We start from the raw sequence: 21610 nt of genomic DNA on the forward strand, positions 1-21610 counted from the left end.
CTTTTAATAAAAAACCCAGAGCCAGATCAGGGAGAAAAGCTGAAAGATCAGAGAAGCGGAGCAAGCTACAGCCAACCTCACCTTGCCAACTCCTCAGCTGATCCTGTTTCCTTAAACTGAAAGCCTCTGAGTCCTTACCCAAAAGGGTCTCAGCTGGACTGCTTTAGTTCCTGTCTCCTCATGCCTTATATACCTTTCTCCACCCTGCCCTCACTTCCTGGGATAAAAGGCGTGTGTGCTTCCCAGTACTCAATTAAAAGCATGTGCTACCACTGCCTGGCTCTGTTTCCAGTGTGACCTTGAACTCACAGAAATTCAGAAGGACCTCTGCCTCTGGAGAGATATGATTAAGGGTGTGTGCCACCACTGTCTGGCCTCTATGTCTAATCTAGTGGCTGGCTCTATTCTCTGATCCTCTGGCAAGCTTTATTGGGGTACACAATATATCACCACAGATTTGGTTTTAGCCTTTGAAGTTACCCACAAAGTTTTCGTAACTGGCTTCCTCCAGGAATTCCAAAGGTTTACACTCTCTGTTTTTCTTCCTCAGTACATGTAATTCCAAGTGAGAAACCATTAGGACATGGATGGTAAAGACTGTGTATTCTCTTCTTATTTTTATTTTAATCTCTTCAAGTTCCCAAGGACTAAAACAGTCACTTCTGACCTGGTGGGGTTGTTCTGCTTTGTTTTATCTGTCAAAACAAGCCCCAGTGTGTGTGAGAAAAATCTGTTTAATTAGCTCAGCAGTTAGATTATTTTTCTAGTTCCAAGTAGTTTTTTAATTTTTCAGGATAAATCCTGGCACACATTTTAAAACATTCTTCTTAAGTACGTGAGCTTCCTGGTTAAGCCCTCTTACATGAAGGGGGAATGCTGTAAAACCACACAAAGTGGTCTTGAAATAGACTTTAACTAATCACTTAGAAGCCAATTTCTAGAAGGTCCCATTAATAATTCCAGGATCCAGGAGACATGTCTGAACTTTTATAATTACGCTCTTAGGACAGAGATAAGAATCTTCACTCTCCGACTCTTGTACTTCAGACCCCTGGCCACAGTCCTCCTACATGCTCTGTGGGTTATCATCGACTTCCATTCAGGAGCAATTGTTTCCCTGTGAAGTGTTTGGCAATGTCTGGATATACTTTAAGTTGCCCAAGTGTCCAAGCAGGGATGTGTTGCTGAAATTTGGACAATGGGAGATAGAGAGTCTTCTAACCATTCTCCAATGCATGTGACAGATCTCCTACAACTCAGCCCAAAATGCCCAAATTGCCACTATTGAGAAATCCTAATTCATGGAGTGAGTGTGTGTGTGTGTGTGTGTGTGTGTGTGTGTGTGTGTGTGTGTATGTGTGTATGTATGCTTGTGAAAGCAGTAGGGCAACCTCAGCTGTCATTCCTCAGAAATGCTGTCCACATCCACGTTCTTTTGGGACATGATCTGTTTCTCACTGGCCTAGAGCTTTAGGCTAAGCTGGCTGGCCTGAGATGTGATCGAAAAGCATCCACTTATCTCTGCCTCCTCAGTGCTGGGATTATGTTTGCACATCAACAAGTCTGGATTTTTTACATAGATCCTGGGGATTAAATTCAGGTCTCCAGGCTTGTAATAGCAAATACTTTATTAACTTAGCCCTCCACCCTAAATCCAGACCTAGGCCTATTCTTTTTATCACCAACCTCAACTGAATCAAATGTGTACTTACCTCATAGTATTAAAGCAGAGTATTTTAAAAACAAACTTAGATTTTACTTTATCTTTCAAGGAGGTTAAAATATTAATGGGTAAATCAATTGTTTCTTCAATTAAGCCTCCAGGCATTAAGACTCCATCATTGACCTCTCAAAATAAGTCCTTTATTTTGATCCTAGGAGAAAATGTGCAATTATAGCTCTTCAAAGTTCCACCAGAAGCCTCATCATTAAGGAATTCCTGAGTTGGAACCTTCTCTGAGACTTCAGAGGAAAAGGCAATTGATTTCCTATAGCCTTTTCTTATTTCTTAATGGTCTATATTTGTGCAGTGTTTTTATTCTAAAAGTGACAAAATAAGTAAGTGGTGTCAGGTGGCATCACTGGGGTTCACAGTATTCTTAGGGCTGTGATGTCCCCCGAGGTATGACCCCATAAGGCTGTAACACGAGGCAGCTTGCTGGGCAGACAGATGTGATAATCATGCTCTAGCCTCAGCTACAAATGCTCACCTGTTGATTTTCTTAAGTTGAATTCTTCCAGACAGAGATCCAGATCCAAGACTTAGGTTCTCTACAGAGAAGCTGTTGAGAGACAAGGGCAATGGGACAGGGAAAGGGATGGAATTAGATACTGAAGCTGCTTCAGGTGTAGTACTAGCTCTAGCCTGAACTCTGCAAGAATCTTCAGAGTGAAGCTACACCCCAGACTTCTTCCTGAGCTTCCTGCATAATATATGGAAACTTCCAGGAACTCTTGGATTTCCATTCAGAAAAAGGACTGTGGTTTTTGAATGTGCCCTGTCTTTTGAAGAGGTTTTCTGCAAGAAGGTTGGCAGGAGAGCAGCAGACACTGGTAAAAACAGGAATCTGGGGACCCATATGACTCCTGCTACTTTATAGTCCAGAAGTGCGGCAATGTAGTTTAAGGACTCAAAGCCATTCATTCAAGTATTTGTTCACTCAGCAAATAATGATTGACTTTCCACCATGTGCCCTGAACTGTACTATGAACTGGAAGGGAATGAGGTACACAATACGTGTGTTCAGCAAGCAAGACCTTGCACATGGCACTGGGGGGACTCCTCATCAGCTTTCAAGAATGTTCCCTGAGTAAGTAACACTGACTTTGGGAGGGTTAAGCTAAGTAAGAATTACTAAGAATTACCCTGGTGCCAAGTCTAGAGTTAAGAGCTGGACAGCAGCGCCCTAATGATTCCCCTACACATGAAGACCAAGACGAATGATAACCTGGAGGAGATGGGAACTGAAATCACTGGAAGGGTTGGAGGCTAACTAGTAACATGCATTTAAATTGAGGGTCTATAAACAAGCATTCACAGGGCTCGTCCCTCTTCAAATATTGCCACACTGCTTCCTGGGACACTCCCCCCCCCAAATTTATCCCCCCCTCTTTATCTATAAAGATCAGCAGCTCTTGCCTGTGGGATTGGAGGACTGAAATCAGCCAAATATTGTGGATTTCACCATCACTATGGAATATTGCCAGAGAGGACATATCTTAGGTAGAAATGAGACAAGTACATTCCTCCTTCACGATTACTCTCGACTTACCAGTTGAATGTATCTATGGCCACCCAGCACAAAGGTGAGGTCTTAAAGAGCCCTTTGCTAGGGCCAGACTTTGACCCTCAGTTTTGGGGTCGCAGGAGAAGATTTGGAGCTAGTTGGGCACTTGAAGACATAAAGGAGCTGAGGACATTGGCTTTGGACCAAGCTGTACAGGAATGCTTCATTATTTTAAAAATTGGAACTGTCCCCTGAGTGTCTGTCAGCCAAATATCACATGAATGAAAGGGAAATGGGTATAAGATGTTTTTAAAGGGCCAAATCATGTAGTCATTTTGATTCCCTGCTTTGTATCAAGATCTGGATATGGAGAACATTTTATTTTTCTCTCTACTATAGAAGGAATAACAAGTTTATAACAATGAAATAACACAGTCATGTTGCATACACAGTAACATGCAGATGTACCTGAAGTACCAACATATAACATAAATATAGCAAAGCAAAGCTCTAGGGAATGGGGAAATGAAGTAAAGTGGAGACTAGCCTACTAGGAGTTCATCTCAGCTACGGCCATGAGACTGCAGGAACACAGTCTGAGGCTTGCCAGAATTTTTTAATTTTTTAAACTCCAACTTTAAAATTATAGCTTCGAATTTAAATGGTGGCAGCCAATTAAAAAAAACCATGTTAACCCTGTATGAACCAAAGAGATTGTCCTTGGGCCTCCAGTTTGCAAAGCTGTTTCTGTGCAGAGGGAGGATCTTATCTGTCTTGCTGCCTTTCCTTCTTTCCCAAAGCCTTGTCCTTCTGTTTCTAGGGCTGACGGACCAAAGTAGCCAGTGGCCTGATGCAATGATCCAGTGTGTCTTGTAGTGGTAATGATAGAGGCATTTCCCAAGCACATTAAGTGATGGAGGTGGAGTTCATGTCAGCCAGGGCTGGTAGAGCTGTCAAAGCTGAGCTCTGAACCAACATAGTTAAGTAGGCTGATGCTTTACAAAACTGGGAAACTCATCACTTGGTGTTACTGGGAATGATGCAAAGCAATTAATTATAACAAGATGGCTCCGCCCACTTGTTGCTTTTGCCTGGGACCTGGGTTCTGTTCCCAGTACCCACATTATGGCTCATAACCACTCATAATTCTAGTTCCAAGGGATCTGACACCTTCTTCTGACCTCTGTGGGCATCTGTCATGCACATATAAGGAGCCAAAATACTTGGATACATAAAAAAAAAAAAAAAATCACCTTAGACAACCATTAATGGCAATATTCCTTGACTTGTAAACCTTCTATACCAAGCAGTCTACTCCCTGAGGGGACTGTGAGCATCTCAACTGAATGTTCAGAGGCCACATTCAAAGAAACAAGGTGTTGGAAGTACAGCTCAGTTGATATAGTGCTTTCCCAGCATACAGGAAGGCCTGAATTTGATTCCCAGTGCCATGTAAACTGCATATAGTGGTACGTACCTGTAATCCTAGCACCCAAAGGTGATCAGTGTTCAAGATCATCATTGACTATGTTCTAAGTCTGAACTAGATACAATGGAATAGTGACACTCCCTGTCCTAGTTAGGGTTACTATTGCTATGATGAAACACCATGACCAAAAGCAAGTTGGGGATGAAAGGGCTTATTTGGCTCACACTTCCATATTGTAGTCCATCACTGAAGGAAGTCAGGACAGGAATTCAAACAGGGCAGGAACCTGAAGGCAGGAGCCATGGAGGGGTTCTGTTTATGACTTGTTTCCTATAGCTTGTTCAATCCGCTTTCTTATATAACCCAGGACCCCAGTCCAAGGATAGCACTGCTCACAATAGGTTGGGTCCACCCCCATCAATTACTCATTAAGAAAATGCCTTACAGCTGGATTTCCATAGAGGCATTTTCTCAATTGAGTTTCCCTCTTTTCAGATAACTCTAGCTTGTATCAAGTTGACATGAAACTAGCCAGCACATTTACATCCTGACAGTGACTAACAGCTGTCAAACTAGAGTTAACACCTGATCAATAGCAGGGAAATCATACCTGGTATTGGAAACTTACCCGCCTACCTGGGGTCAGTGAAATCATGTACCTCAGAAGAGAATGTACTAGTGTCATTAGTTCCTAAATACTTATTCTTATACCCACAAATAATGTGACTCTCACTCCTCATCAAAGGAACTTCCTGCAACAGATGGAAACTATTACAAAAGAATCACAACTGGCCAAAATGCAGAAACCAACTGACCATGAAATACTCAGCCCGAATTGGTTCATTTACAGCACAACTCCTACACCTAAGGCTTAGGGAACATCTTGGAAAAGGGTCGGTAGAGAAGATGAAAAGAGAGAACCAAGAAATCTGCTGAGACCATCTCTTAGAAATGAGAGGGAAGCTTCATCCATGCTACCTCAACATTATGACTTCCTAAAGAAGACCTCAATAAGAACAACAACAACAACAACAACAACAACACACACACACACACACACACACACACACACACACACACACCCCAAAACAAACAAAAAAAATACACAATAAAAGAACACTACCAATAGACATGCTAACATGGAAGGTGAAATTCTCATGGGGCACTGCCCCTAAAGAAAGAATTATAGACAACTAAGCAATGCTGAGAGCAGGAGAATTAGTCTTTTCTAGGAAGATCCCTCTAATAGGTTATGTAATACCCAAGTGGTTAGCCCTGAAATCACATACACGTAAACAACACTAAGCACTTAGTTGTACCTATTTATCCATACACATATGCATAAATATATAAATTACATACTTTTTTTTTTAAAAAAAAAAGAGGCCATGGATTTGAGAGGGAGCAAGGAGGGGAAGACATGAGAGATATTAGAGGAAGAAGAGAGACGATGTATTATATTTTAATTTTGGAAAGGATAAAGATAGAACTTTGATATGGTGAAATCACACACCACAGGTGCTGAACACTCAAATATGTGAGCTTGAGCAGTAGGGATAATCAATCCATCCAGAGCTGGCGATCTGTCTCAGTGATGAAGGGCTTGCCTAGCATGCACATAGGCCTGGGTTCCATCTGCAGCACAGCAAGGAAAAAAATCCTTCAGTTTATTCCTTGACCTCTTTTCTCCTTCAACCTAGACTCCAGCTTCCATGCTTGGCTCGAGAAACCATAGGCAGATTGCACAAAGCAACAGAGTTAGTCCTTGGTTCTTGTCTTCCAGAAGTCTAACAACATACAGGTGACCAAAAGGTTTTCAAGAGACATGCTGAATGGGAATGTGTCTTTCTCTTATTCCCTGACTTTCAAAGATGATCCCTCCAAAAACAAAACTTAATGTTAATTATTAAAAATAATTGTAATCACAAATAGCTACCATTGACTGTGTGCCAAACACTGAGCTAACCGCAACATGATTAAAATTTGTATACATCCACTTATTCTTCCTGGCAACCCTCCAGTGTCTGACATAGGGATTGTCCCCATTTGACAGACAGGGAAACAGATGCCCATACAAAGTAAACCAATCTAAGCTCATCAGCAACAGGAACAAGATTCATACTCAGTCCAGCGGGTCTAAAAGCATGCATTATTTGAAGAAAATAATATTTATCCCTTATTGACTGTGGTAAGTGCTATTTATTTTTTTCTTTTGGGTTTTTTGTTTGTTTGTTTGACTGATTGATTGATTGATTGATTGATTGATTTTTTTTTTTTTTTTGAAATAGTGTTTCTCTGTGTAACTACTGTGTCTGTCCTGGAACTCACTTTGTAAACCAGGATAGTCTTGAACTCACAGAGATCCTCCTGCCTCTGCCTCCTGAGTTCTGGAATTAAAGGCATGCGCCACCACACTCGGCTCCTACTGTTTTCTTAATAACAAAAGTCATTGTAACAAGCCCTTCCAAGAGCAGTGTTCCTAACTGTGAATGAAGTGTGGAAATGAACCTGGCTACACTGAGTTTTCATATGGACGAGAGCTAAGTATTTAGTCACGCATCCGGCTTGAGGAGGGTCAGTGGTCAATACTGGACCTCAGTCCTTAGACCAGTTGCAGTGCTGGAGATAGCTCTTCAAGAGTCTTCATTGACTAGTTAAGCTTCTAGCTGGCCCGACAGCATCTATTCACCCCTCTTAATTGGTTTCCTGAGCTGTTTAATAATTGTGAAGTCTGAAACTTTTAATATCTAATTATTCGGATATCATCTGTAGACTTCCTCTTGGGGCAGGATTTCTTAACAGCCTCCACAGTTCAGCTACAGCTTTTGTTGCTGAGCAGGTTGCCAAGCATGAGGCAATCATGAAAGTACCACAAGGCTCCAGGCCCATGGTCCTGCTTTCTCTCTGGGGTCTGGCTTGGGGGCTAGCCAGATGGAGGAAGCCTGGTAGAAGCTGCCACTGAAGCTGCCTCTGATACCTTCTCATGGGTCTGCAATCAACAGAGCTTACATTACCATAGGCTAGCAAGACAAGGGCTGGCCTTTACAGAGAACTACAAGGTTGTTATGGCCTAAAATTCAGACTCCTCATATTTATTTCCTTTCTAAAATTCCTATGTTAAAATCCTATCCCCCAACCCTAGTGACGGTATTGGAGGCAAGACTTGGGGGGTGATCCATATCCTTTAAAAAAGGCACCCCAGGGCTAGGAAGAGGGCTCAGTGAGTAAGAGCATTTGCCATGCAAGCCTGACAACCTGAGTTCACATCATCAGGACCCATGTAAAACCTAAGTGCTGTAGGGCAGGCATCTGTCATCCTAGAGCATCCTTGCGGGGAGAAGGGAGGCAGAAACAGGAGGCACTCCAGAAGCACATGGACCAGACAGCCTGGCAAATGCAACGGCTGACCTCTGTCCCACATGAGCAGAAGGAGGATGAGCAACATCCGAAGGTGGTCCTCTGGGCTTCACAGAGTGCTATGGCATCACTCATTCTGGCGTATGTGCATTACATGCAGAAACATGCACAGAGAGAGGTGGGGAGGTGGGGTGGAGGAAGGGAGGAACACACAGGCAGACAGACATAAAGACAGACATATATTCCAGAGAGTTAGCTAGATTTTTTTTTCCCTCAAGCAAGAGCATAGCTAAAAAGTCTTTGTGGTGGCTTCTGAGGCGTTGGGAAGAGTCAGGGTTTTTTAAGGGTGTAGTGCCTAATAGATCAATTAGACTCTAGTGAATGGCCCTATAGTCCTGAATATACAGGCAGCACAAACCAGAATCGCTGAACTATAAAAAGGAAAAAGACAAAAATAAATAAATAAAAAGAGGGAGAGAGAACATGAAATTTGAAGAGACCAATGATCAGGTGACAGGGATAGATCTTACATGTTCAAAATAAATGCCGGGCGGTGGTGGCGGCGCATGCCTTTAATCCCAGCACTCGGGAAGAAGAGCTAGGTGGATCTCTATGAGTTCGAGGCCAGCCTGGGCTACCCAAGTGAGTTCTAGGAAAGGTGCAAAGCTACACAGAGAAACCCTGTCTCAAAAAACCAAAACAAACAAACAAACAAAATAAATTGTATTTTATAGTGCATGAATTTTTCAAAAATTAATAAGACTGTTATATGTTTAAAAAGATGTGATTAGCAACTTTCATTAGACACTGTGCCTTGATCTTGGACGTCCTAGCCTTCAGAACTGTAAGATGTCAACTTCTGTCACTTTAAGCCACTCAATCTGGTCACTTTGTTACAACAGCCTGAACAGACAGGATATTGGCCAAGGGTGAGCAAAGATAAGCAAAAGCAGTTCTTCCGTCTGACATGTTTGCCATGGTGGCTTTTCCCATACATTTTACAGGCCTCTGGGTCTACGAGGAGGAGCAGCAGGTGTTGCTAACATGCTCTCAGAAGACGGTTTCCTGGGAAGTGCCATCTCCAGGGAGACTGGCAGGCTCCTGGTGCGCTAAAAAACTCTTTTCATAAGGAGCTGCCATCGGCACAATAAGGCATAGAAGGTAGCCATGTTTGGGGCTCCAGTGACACCCAGCTGCCATAAAATGATCCCACTAGGTCATCAGATGTCATATTAGCACACATTACATTGGCTGGGTTCCCGACTATCTCCTTTTCCCCAGAAACCGTAGAAAGAGATTTATGCCCATCATCTCATCCCAAAAGAAAGGCAAACATACTGGAATTCAGGTTTTCAGCTCCCAGGGCTCATAGCTGGGCCTGATGGATGGTTACTTTCCTCCTCCAGTACTATGTAAGCACTCACATAAAAAGCTGGGCATGGTGGAGCTCACCCAGCAATGGGGCGGTGGAGACAGGCAGGTCCTTGGCACTCACTGGCCAGCCAGCCTAGACTAATTGGTGAGAACCGAGTCTCAGGAAGAGACTGTCTCAAAAAGTAAGGTGGGAAACAACACCCAAGGTTGACCTCTGACCTTTACACACATATGTACAGGTACCCTACACAGAGACACATGTACACTTATACACTCACAACACAAAAATGCATGCGAGTTTTCCAACAACTGTATCCCATCTTCTTTATTGTTTTATATTAAAACTCTTTACTGAAAGGCCCCATGGACATGACTCTGTTACATCTGATGTGCATGTCTGGTTCTTTTGGTCCCATTATTTTCTGACACCCTTATGTTCCTCTTTCCTTCTTATTCACCTATAGAATAATTTGAAAAGGTTATTTATCGGTCCAACTTACTTTCTTACTTACTCTTCCTAGACCTTTCCAACTTACTCTGCTATCTTCAATAAAAATGAAATCCATTTCCTTTTCCTTCTTACAGTAGGTGTGTCATATTTGATCTATGAATCCTTTTAATTCATTATATATTTCCTAAGGATCTGAAATTCAGGTGCTGCTAACCCCTTCAAATATTAATTCTCTTCTAGCCTCCTGGCAAGTGCATATCAATATTACTTTGCAATTCAGACTTTTGATTAGCCACGGGAGGACATGTTCCTGCCTCACCTTTTATGGGTTAAACTGAGCCCAGGGATCTATATAAAGCTCTTTCCTCTTGAATTCTTCCCTTACTGGTATCTTTATTTAGTTTGTGGCATTTAGTAGGCACAATGCTTGAAAGAAGAAGTGGCCTGCATGCAAGGCAACAAGCACTAAGCACTTGGTCAGGAAGGAGAAGGAAATGCTCAAGCAGTAATGTTGTCTGGATGTTGCCGTCTGTCTGCAGTGTGATTGCTAGCACCAGAATCCAAGAAACAAACACAGAGCAGAGACAGCACCAGCCAGGGGGGCAGCACGTCAATCACGGAAGCAAATGCCTGTGCCCTCCCTCAGAAGGCAGTTTTATCCCACTAACACCAACGAGGCAATGTGCTCTCTCCAACCAACTGGCTCTCCTGCAATGACTCAATGCTGGAAACACACGTTATGAGGAAACACAGGGCTTTATTGTAGTGCCTCCATCCTAACCCTGCATATCATGCTATTGCTTCAAGTATTGTGTCTGTGTTTAAAACTTACTGTTGTTGCTCGATGCAGTCTTATTAGGGTAGCTCAGACTGGCATGACTGCAGCCTCCTGAAGGCTAAGATCACAAGTATGCACCACTACATGCCGCTCTTATATGCAATGTAAAATTTAAATTTTAAATTTTGTGTGTGGGGGCAGGTATACACATATGAGTACAAGTTCCATGGAACCAAAAGAGAACACCAGATACCTTGGAGCTGTAGACACAGGCAACTGTGAGTCTCTCAACGTGGTTGCTGGGAACCAAACTCAGGTCTTCATCAAGAACAGTGGGTGTTTTTAACTGCTGAGTCATCTCTCCAGCCCTTAAATCTACCTTTAAAATATAAATTTCAGAGGACAAACAAATATTTTTTTGTTCCAATTTGAGATTGAGGCATTCAATTCATTGTAGTCTTCACTCACTTATTGTTTTCTCTGTTTGTTGGTCACACACTCATTTGTTCCACAAATGCTTAATGAGCTTTTGTTATATCTTCCACTGTGGTTTGAAAATGGCAGGGCTATAGGCCGAGGGGTTCTGATGTTTTTGATCTGCAGGGCCCCTCAAGCATTGGTAATGTAAAAAGACTCCCAAGTGTTTCTACCGGTTAAAACTTGGTGTTGGGCATGGAAAGATGGGTCAATAGGTAAAGCTGCTTTCCTCCAAGTCTGATGACCTGTGTTTGGTCCCTGAGATCCACATCATAGAAGCAGAGGACCGACTCCTGCAAGTTGTCCATTGACTTCAACACAAACGTCATGTACACACACGCGCGCGCGCGCGCGCGCGCGCGCACACACACACACACACACACACACACACACACACACACAATGTGATTTAAAACAAGAACAATGTCTACAGATTTTTTCCCAATATATATGATTATTTGAAGCATTATGGTAGTTTCTTTTTTAAGATTAAGGGTGAACTTGCCTTGGCATAGATAATAATAGTGTGTCACAATCTAATACTAATATTACTAGCTAACCCTTACTGAGGACCGTGGGTACTAATGTACTTCTTATATAACTCCTTATTTAATTTCTACATCAATCCAGTAACCCAGGTACTTTCCATGTGTGGGGGGTATGTGTGCTTTGGTGTATGTGTGTGTAATGGATAAGTGTGTATGTGTGTGTGTGTGTGTGTGTGTGTGTGTGTGTGTGTGTGTGTGTGTATGCGCAGTTCTAGGAGCTAGAGGAAGATGTAAGTGTCCCTCTCTATCACTCTCTGCCTCATCCCCTGGAGACCTGGTCTTCCACTGTCCCTGCAGCTTGCTGTTTCTCAGCTTGCCTGTCTCCTCCTCACCCCAACATAGCACTGGGATTACAAGCCACAGCTGGCTTTTTATGTGGCTGTTGGGGATCCAGATTCAGGTCCTCATGTTCATGCAGTAAACCTTCTTCCTCACCGAGCCCTCCCACCAGTCCACTGTTTTCTGTTTTATGTCAAGGGAAGGCTATCTGGAGAGTGTACCTAACACCACAAGATAGAAATGATTGAGATGTTGGGATTCAAAGTCTCTGCATCTGACTTCAAAGTCACATTTTACAACTGCATATTCACCCACCACTTTTAATACACCTGTATTTTTAAGAACAAGCCTTTCCAGAGAACAACTCAGAGACATGGTGGCATTCCATCTTGATGTTCTCAAGGAGAGTTTCAGCATGGTGAAATGGAGTCTGGAGCTCCTTGGAGACAGGACCACCAAAAACTACTCAGTTTGCTTTGCCTAGAACTTGAAGTAGAAACCCCAGTGTTTTCTATTTTGTCCTACTTCATGCTTTCACGGTCATGTTCTGATTTAGAAGTTTGGGGACCAATCATGTTCTTCACTGCTGCAACAAAACTACAAAAACACTTGGCTCAAGCAACTGAAAGAAGGCAGCATTTATTTTGGTGCACAGTTCAAGAGCACATTCCATCGTGGTGCTGAAGCTGGAGGTGTTTGCCCATTGCACTCACAATCAGTAAATACAGAGAGATGCTACTGCCCAGCTCCCCTTTTCCTCTTCTGCAGTCCAGGACTCCAGCCCATGGGTTGGTGCCACTCATAGTTAGGTTGGGTCCTTCCCACCTCCGTTAACCCAATATCAACATTTCCTCACAGACATGATCAGAGATTTGTCTCCTGGGTGATTATGGATCCTATTAATGCAGCACAGTACACAAAGGTGCTGGTAGCGCGTGGCCACAGCTGATTGTTAAGATGAATACCATCCCAAGGGTGAACCAATCATATCAATTCTCATATTCTCTCTCTCTCTCTCTCTCTCTCTCTCTCTCTCTCTCTCTCTCTCTCTCTCTCTCTCTCTGTGTGTGTGTATGTATGTCTGCCTCTCTGTGTCTTTCCCTCTGTCTCTCTCTCTCTTCCTCCCTCCTGCCTCCACCTTTTTTTCCTCTTCCTCCCTTTTCCTCTCCCCTCTCTTCTTCCTCTCCCCTTCTCTGCCACTCCCTCTTTCTGTTCTTCTTCCTCCTTCCCCTCCACATCTTCCTGGCTGTAGTGAGCCAGCCACTTTCCTTTGCCATCCCATTTCACCATGATACTGCTGCCTTACCACAGGCCTGAGAGAAACCTCCGAAACCTTGAACTAAAATGAACCTTTCCACTTTGAAGCTGATTTTCCCAGATCTTTTCTCACAGTAACAGAAATCTTACTGACACGGACAATGAACTCAGCAATGCTAGCCAGTGATTGATGGAATCTCATGAGCTTGGTTCTTTCTAAGACTAAGTGAACTGCTGAAAGATTCGATGCTCATGGATCACACTCTGTGACTTTTCCTGAAGAGATGTGAAGAAATGACTGTTCAGCCAAGATGGGGCACTGATGACAGACCATGGGAATGATTCTAGCCCAGTGTGGGGAAAATGAGTTTACTGGGATTATTCACAGGAAGATGGATGTGGGGTCACTGACGGGAACACACAAGACTGACTCAAAAGCAGCTGTATAACCAACAGACCTGCCTCAGTACAGATGACAACTCATAATCCCTGGGGCTCCCTGAATAACTCTGGGCAACTAGGGTCACAGAATCTCTTCTACCCAGGAATAGTTGTTGCTTATAGCTTAGGGAGAGGCATCATTAATCTTGGAGCTCCTCAGGAGCTGCATTCACTTCATGGGCCTGTATAACATGAATTGCTAAACAGTCTTAATTTAAAAAAAAAAAAAAAACCACAGAGCCAGATATTGGGGTGAAAGCTGAAAGATTAGAGAAACGGAACAAGCCAGCCACATTCTTACCTCTATGAAATTCTCAGCCTCAAGTAAACTTCCTGTTTATTCACACCTTATATACCTTCCTGCGCCTTACCATGTCACTTCCTTCCTAGTGCTGGGATTAAAGGTGTATGCCACTATGCCTGACTCTGTTCCCAGTGTGGCCTTGAACTCACAGAGATCTGGATGAATCTCTGCCTCCCAAATGCTAGGATTAAAGGTGTGTGCTACCACTGCCTGACATCTGTGTATAATACAGTGGCCGGCTCTGTCTTCTGATCCCCAGGCAAGCTTTATTGCGGTACACAGTATATCACCACAGGCCAGGTATGTTTTGTTTACTTCATTAGTATTATGAGGTTTCCTTTACCCTCCAGGAAGGAAATAGCTACACACCAGCACAATAGTGATGCCTTATGAACCCTGCAAGGAACACAGACAGACAGACAGACAGACACTTGGACACTTACTGTTGTAGTTTGAATATCAGCGTCCTCTGTAGTCTAGAGCATTTAAACCTTTGGTTCACCAATTGATGGCACTGTTTGGGAGGTTGAGGAGGTATGGTTTTGTTGGAGGATGTCCTAGAGGTGGGCTTTGACTGCTTCTTGCTCGCAGTTTAAGGTGTGAGCCATCAGCTTGCTGCTCCAGCCACTTTGTCTACCACCAAGACTACTGCTCCCCACCCCCCCCCCCCATCATGATGATGGACTCTCAAACCTCTGGAACTGTAAGCTCCCATCCTTCTTTCTATAAGCTGCCTTGGTTGTGGTATTCTATCACAGCAACAGGAAAGTAGCTGGTGCACCCACTGCTGTCCCAGAGGCTGCAGGTCTGACTTTCATTACTGTTCTTGAGTTTTGCAAGCAACTCAACAAATTCCTTTTTATTTTCATGCAATAAATTTCTCCTGCTTTAACCCGAACAAGCCATGACTAAACTAATAACCACATTTTGGAACACATAACAATTCTGTAATTTTGGATTCCCTGAGCACGGGTTACATTATATGCCCAAAGATCACCAGCTTACTCTGCCAGTGGATGATGATAATTGCAAAGGACAGAAACTTGGAATAGGAGCAGCTTTAGGGAGAAGGGAACTTTCTTGGGCTGTTACCGTGAAAGCATCCTGGACTTGCTTTTGGCATGACCTGATGATCCCATGGGGAGAGTGCCAGTGTTGTTGTTGTTTTGGTTTTTCTCTCAACTCCATTTGTCTTTTCTCTCTAGGACCTTTCATCTGATGCAGCTAGGCCTGCCACCAGTGGCTTCCTTGAACGTTTCCTACCAGTTTAGACTCCTGATGGAAAGAAAGAACCTCTCTCTATACTACAAGTGCCAAGGAAAGGTCCAGATCTAGCTCTTTCTGGCTTGCACTGGGGTCCTAAAATGTCCTGGTTGGCTTTCTGTTGCTATGATAAAACACTCACCAAAATCCCCTTGAGAAAGAAAGACTGACACAACACAGTCCATCATTTAGAGAAGTCAGGGCAAGAACTCAAGGCAGGAACCAGGAAGCAGAAATGGAAGCAGAAACCATGAAGGAATACTGCTTACTGGCTTCCTTCTCCTGGCCTGCTCAGTTAACTTCCTTACATAGCCCAGGTCCACCTGACTATGGATGGCACTGTCCATAGTGAGCTGGGCCCTCCCATATCAATTATTAATCAAGAAAATGCATAATAGGTATGACCATAGGCCTTTCTGGTAGAGATTATTCCTCAATTGAGATTCCCTCTTCCAAGGTATGCTTAATTTAGGCTTGTGTCAAGTTGACAAAGACTAACTACAGCACAGGCCCATCTATAGTGATATTTTATTTGTATTGAAATGTGATTTTATTTGTATATTTGTATGTGTATATTTGTATATTGGGGTCAGAGCAAGCCAGAGCAGAAGCTGGGTGGTGATGGTGCATGCCTTTAATCCCAGCACTTGGGAGGCAGAGCTAGGTAGATCTCTGTGTGTTCAAGGACACAGCCAGCATGGCAGACACACGCCTTTAATCTCAATACCAACCATAGAAGACCTGGAGGTCTGTACAGACAGGCAGTGACGAGGAGGTCATGTGGCTGGGTTTACAACCAATGAGAAATCAGATCAGAAAGTCTATGAAAAAGACAGGACACACAGAAGTAGCTCTCTTGTGGAGAGGAAAGACAGCAGAAGCAGTGAAGGGTAAGGCTCTCAGCTATTGCTCTGACCTCTTGGTTTTTAACTCTGCAACTGGCTCTGTGTTTCTTATTTAACAAGACAGTTACATCTATACCCATCCCTGAATTTCTGTGGTTCAGGAGACAAGGGACCTCCTGGGATGGAAACTGTACACCTACCTCTGCCTGGTGCTACAAAAGCAGCAATTTCTCTTGAACTGTGAGGCTGGAGAAAAGTCCTCAAGGGGATGGTTGGGTTATTTCTAGATTAGATTTTTGTACAAAGTCTGTTAAAAAAAATCCACCTACTTCTTAATTTCTGAATATTATATGATTACCATTATACTGTGTGTGTGTGTGTGTGTGCTGTGTGTGCACATACATATGCCTTCATGTGAGTGTGAATGCATGTGCATGTGTGTGTTTGACCTGTGGAGACCAGAGGTCAATGCTAGGTGTCATTCCTCAGGCACTGTACTAGCTCATTCTGTGTGTCGACTTGACACAAGCTAGAGATATCACAGAGGAAGAAGCCTCATTTAAGGAAATGCCTCCATGAGATCCAGCTGTAAGGGATTTTCTCAGTGATCAATGAGGGAGGATTCACTCTGGATGAGTAATGCCATCCCTGGGCTGGTCGTCCTGGGTTCTATAAGAAAGCAGGTTGATCAAGCCAGGGAAGCAAAACAATAAGCAACTCCCCTCCATATCCTCAGTTCTTGCCTCCAGGTTCCAGCCCTGCTTGAGGTCCTGTTTTGACTTCCTCCAATCATTGACTATGTATGATCTATAAGTGTAAGCCAAATAAACCCTTTCCTCCCCAGATTATTTTTTGGTCATGGTGTTTCATTACAGCAATAGGAACCCTAAGACAGGCACCATCCACCTTCTTTTTTTGAGACAAGGTCTCTCAGAGACTTGAAGCTTGCCATGTAGGCTGGGCTCACCTGGCCAATGAACTCTGGGGATCTATTACCTCCTCAGCCTGGGAATTATAAGTATGCACCGCATGCCTGGTTTTCATTGTTATATTCTTAATTTTTGTTATCTCTTTGTTTTCTTCAGAGAATTCACTGCTGGTAATACACAGTTTCTTATGTATAGCTTTCTTATTTATGACACTCAGTTCTTAGTTTTAAGGTAGCATTATCTCAAAAATCGTGCTTTACATAAAACATGTTACTTTGTCTGAGGCACTTATTACATTTACTAAGATAAATAATTTTAGCATTAATCCCAATATAATGATTCAGGCCACCGAGTCACTCACTAATCCAGATTACTGGAATGTTCTTTGTGGTATTCTTTGAATATTTCTTACAAATAGAAATGGACAGATCCCGTGGATCTAGTAAATATTTGTGTGTGTGGTGGTGTGTGTGTGTGTGTGTGTGTGTGTGTGTGCGCGTGTTTATTTAGAGTAGCTTATAGGCTGTGGCTCAAGTATTGCAACAATGACTATCTCCTGATGGAAAAGGCAAAGTTCTGGTAATTGTTGAGTCCACTTGACTGGATGTTTCAACAGTCTCAGTCTAGTACTGGAGTCCCAGGGAAGCTGCTGGTTCTCTCAGTCTACATTGGAATCCCAAAGAAGCAGGTCCTAATAAAAGCAAAGAAATGCTTTAGAAACAGGATAGATGAACTTGCCATCAAGAATTAGGGCAAGCAGACAAAAGACAAATTCTCCCTTTTCCACGTCCTTTTATATGGGCTGCCACCAGAAAGTGTGGTCCAGATTTAGGGTGGGTCTTTTGATCTCAAATAATCCAATCAAGAACATCCCTCAAAGGCATGTTAGGGTTTCTATTATTGTGGAAAGACACCATGATCATGGCAACTCTTATAAAGGAAAACATTTCATTGGGACTAGCTTACAGTTTCAGAGGTTGAGTCCATTATCATCATGGCAGAAAGCATAGCAATGTACAGGCAGACATGGTGCTGGAGAAGGAGCTGAGAGTTCTACATCTTGATTCTCGGGTAGCAGAAGGAGGTTGTGTCTATACTTGGTGTAACTTGAATGTAGGAGACCTCAAAGCCAATCCCCCTGGTGACACACTTCATCCAATGAGGCCACACCTACACCAAGGCCACACCTCCTAATGGCCACTCCCGATGGGGGACATTTTCTTTCAAACCACCACATCATGCCTAGCTGCTTAGGTTTTAGTTGATTCCAGATGCTGTCAAGTTGACAACCAAGGCCAGCCACCACAGCAAACAATATTAACCATCCTTTCCTTCTTGATTCTCTGGAAAATTCATGGTTCTTCTAGCTCTCTGCCCACCCATTTCCTGTTTCCTTTGTGATTTCTTCTCCCTGTTTTAAAACTTTAAATATTGTGGTCCTCAAGATTCTGCTCTTCTCCTTCTGCTTTTCTTATCTCTCCCACACAAACTCAATCTACATGACCTCTTTTGAGGTGGGCAAGTACAGGGTGTGACTTAGCAACCTGAGACTCTTCTGAGCTTGGGTTATGCCTATCCTCTTCTAATAATGCACTGGATGGCCTTGCCCCTTCACCTGCATGAGCTACGCACTCTCTCAACAACATATCTAGCAACCTGGGACCCTCCATCTGCATTGTTCTATGGTCACAGCCCCTCTCTATGAACAAAGGGATAAATTTCTCCTCCAGACAGCAACCAAACTTGGACAGTGTCTGTTGAAATATATCCCCAATGTTTCCAGGTATGACAAATGGAAAAGCTAATCTGTCCCAAACTAGTTTGGAGTACAGATGTAATGAGGCAAAACTGTGACCTTAAGTGAAGTTTTAGGGAAAATTCCCTATTTTTCCATCTTGCCCTTATGCATAATTGGGCATGGATATGATGAAAATCAGATGCATCATGGTAAGGGACATGTACAGCAAAAAAATTATTATATGACTTAATGTACCAATCAAAATACAGACTATTGGCTATTCTACACTCCTTAACAGCTAAACTCCTCCTCTTCAATGCCATAAAAGGAAACCCTAAATAATAATGTGGCCCTTAAGTATCTTCACTCATGTGGACTGCTGCTCTTCTCCAATGTATTCTGATCTGTCCTATTGCTTTGCTTAAAATAAACTTTCTTTGCTCTCTATAAGCCTTTGTTTCAATTCCTTGAATAAGAGACCAAGAACCAGGATATACCTGTAGGTGGAGTTTTCCTGTCCAGACCACCTGCTCCCAAATAACTGGTAGCTGCTCTCAAATAATTAGAGACTTAATACTAATTACTAATGCTCAGCCCATAGCTCAGGCTTGTTACTACCTAACTCTTACATTTAAATTAATCCATATTTCTTATCTATGCTTTGCCACATGGCTCATGGCTTGTTACCCCATTTTCTACACATCCTGCTTCCTCAGCAGCTGTCTGGAGTCTCCTCTGACTCTGCTTCTCCCCATCATTCTCCTAGTTTGGTTGTCCCACCTATAATTCCTGCCTGGCTATTGGCCAATCAGCTTTTTATTAACAATGACAGCAGCACATTTTCACAATGTATAGGATTTTTCCACAGCATTTTCTCCTTTTGTCTAATTGGAATAATCCTTCTGTACACTGTAAATATGTATTAATCTCATTGGTTAGTAAAGACGCTGACTGGCCAATAGCTGAACAGGATAAGGTTAGGTAGGAAAGCCAAACTGAGAATTCTGGGAGAAAGAAGGGCAGAGTGTGAGGAGTCATGAGCAGAAGCAGGGAGAAACAAGGTGGACATGCCGTGCTGAGAGAAGGTGGTTGGGACAGGAAAACTGTCTACACACACCCAGCTCAGCCCCTCTCCACAGTAACACACCCACTTGCATATTTCCTGTATTTGATGACAATAAAGCAGATACCTCTTCAGATCATTCTAGATTTCCAGACACAGTAGCTGGCTGACTTCTGTATGCACATATTCCTACTCGTTTCCAAGATAGCATCCAAATCTGATCTCAGGACTTTCCACAGGAATCCTCCCCAACTTCCTACCATTACCTCAATGCAGATACTTCTTATTTCTCTCCTGAACAGCCTTCCCAGCCATCTATGACTGCAGCCATATTTCCCAGGCTCATTCCAAACACATGTTCCTCTGTGGTCCTCTATCACCTTCAGGATACATATAGTTCAAGGTGGGCAAACTTCTTTCTTAAAAGACCAACTAGTATTTTAGGCTTTGTGAGACAAGCAGCAAAATTAAAGACACTGTGCAGAAACTTATGTAAATGTATGAAAGAGCTATTTAAACCAGTAAAATCTCCGTCTCTCTGTCTGTCTCTCTGTCTGTCTCTGTCTGTCTGTCTGTCTCTCTCTTTCGTTGGTTGCCTAAGGCTCATATGCATCTGCATGACCCACTCCCTCTCTGTTCTCATTTCTTGCCTCCCTCTGCCTCCTGCTTTCTGCCCAGCTTTTTGGGTCATGCTGCACACTGTTTCCTGCCTCTCAACATTGCTGTTTTTCTCCCTCTTCTTCCTGGCATAGCTCCCCCTTCTCCAAGGCCACACCCATTTGCTACTCAGCTCAAGGGTTCTTTGTCTGGGAAGATTCCACACACTTTCCCGCATTTCTCGGTAATATACAGGTCCTTTCTAACCTCTCACAATTCTTATATCTGCCCCCTTCATCCTCTGTCTCATGTGGTAGCATGACTATTTGGTTTTGGTCTGTAGCCTGTACATGTGAATTCCTTGATGAGCAAACCTAGATCATACTTTTCCTATGTCCTCAATAATTAGTACAGGGTTTAGCCCAAAGCTCACATTTAATAAATTTTGACTGGTATATAATTACCATACTACTCACCTTCCTTAATATCTGAAGAGTATTGTGTCATAAACAAACTTTCTGAGATACCAGTATCACTCCTAGCCAGGCAGAGTCAATGGCCTATTTCTAGCTGAGTGAGATCTTTCTATTTTAATAGTCTGAGAGGTTTTTTTTTTGTTTTTTTTTTTTAAATATAGATAGCCACTTCCTTCAGGCGGTACCTAACTCTAATAATACCAAGGCTGAGGATTTGCTAGCCATTAAACTGCTGTTGAGTGGCAGACTGTGTCCCCATCCCAGTTAGCTTTTTCTCAGATCTCTTTCATTTGTCACAAGAATCTGTAGATGCCAGACACAGAAATCTATCACCCATGGCTAGAGGAAAGTGTTCAACAAATAAGCCTGTAATGGGGAGATAGAGGACACGCGCCATAGCAAGCATATAGCATATGTAAAGGAAAATTTAACCTATGTAATAGTATAGAAAAATAAACACAGGGAAGTTGAGAAAACAGTTTGCCCATAATGTCAACCATTCAAAGCAGCCACTGATTAAAAAACACATGGATAAATGATCATTTTTTTCCTATAAATTTCCTTGTTGTTATGACTTCGTTCATGCAACTTAATTTCTCGATTTTTTTTCCCTACTATTTAACATCTGTCTACAGCATTCTTTCAGACCCTGGAAATTTTTCACAAATGTTATTTTAAATTATTACTTAATGCTCCATTGGATGGCTTTACGTCACGATTGACATTGTTATTGCACCTTTGGTGGCAACGTGGCATTCCAAATAAAAGGTGACCTAA

Source organism: Onychomys torridus, chromosome 3, assembly GCF_903995425.1.
Source record: "Onychomys torridus chromosome 3, mOncTor1.1, whole genome shotgun sequence".
NCBI classification, from domain to species: domain Eukaryota; kingdom Metazoa; phylum Chordata; class Mammalia; order Rodentia; family Cricetidae; genus Onychomys; species Onychomys torridus.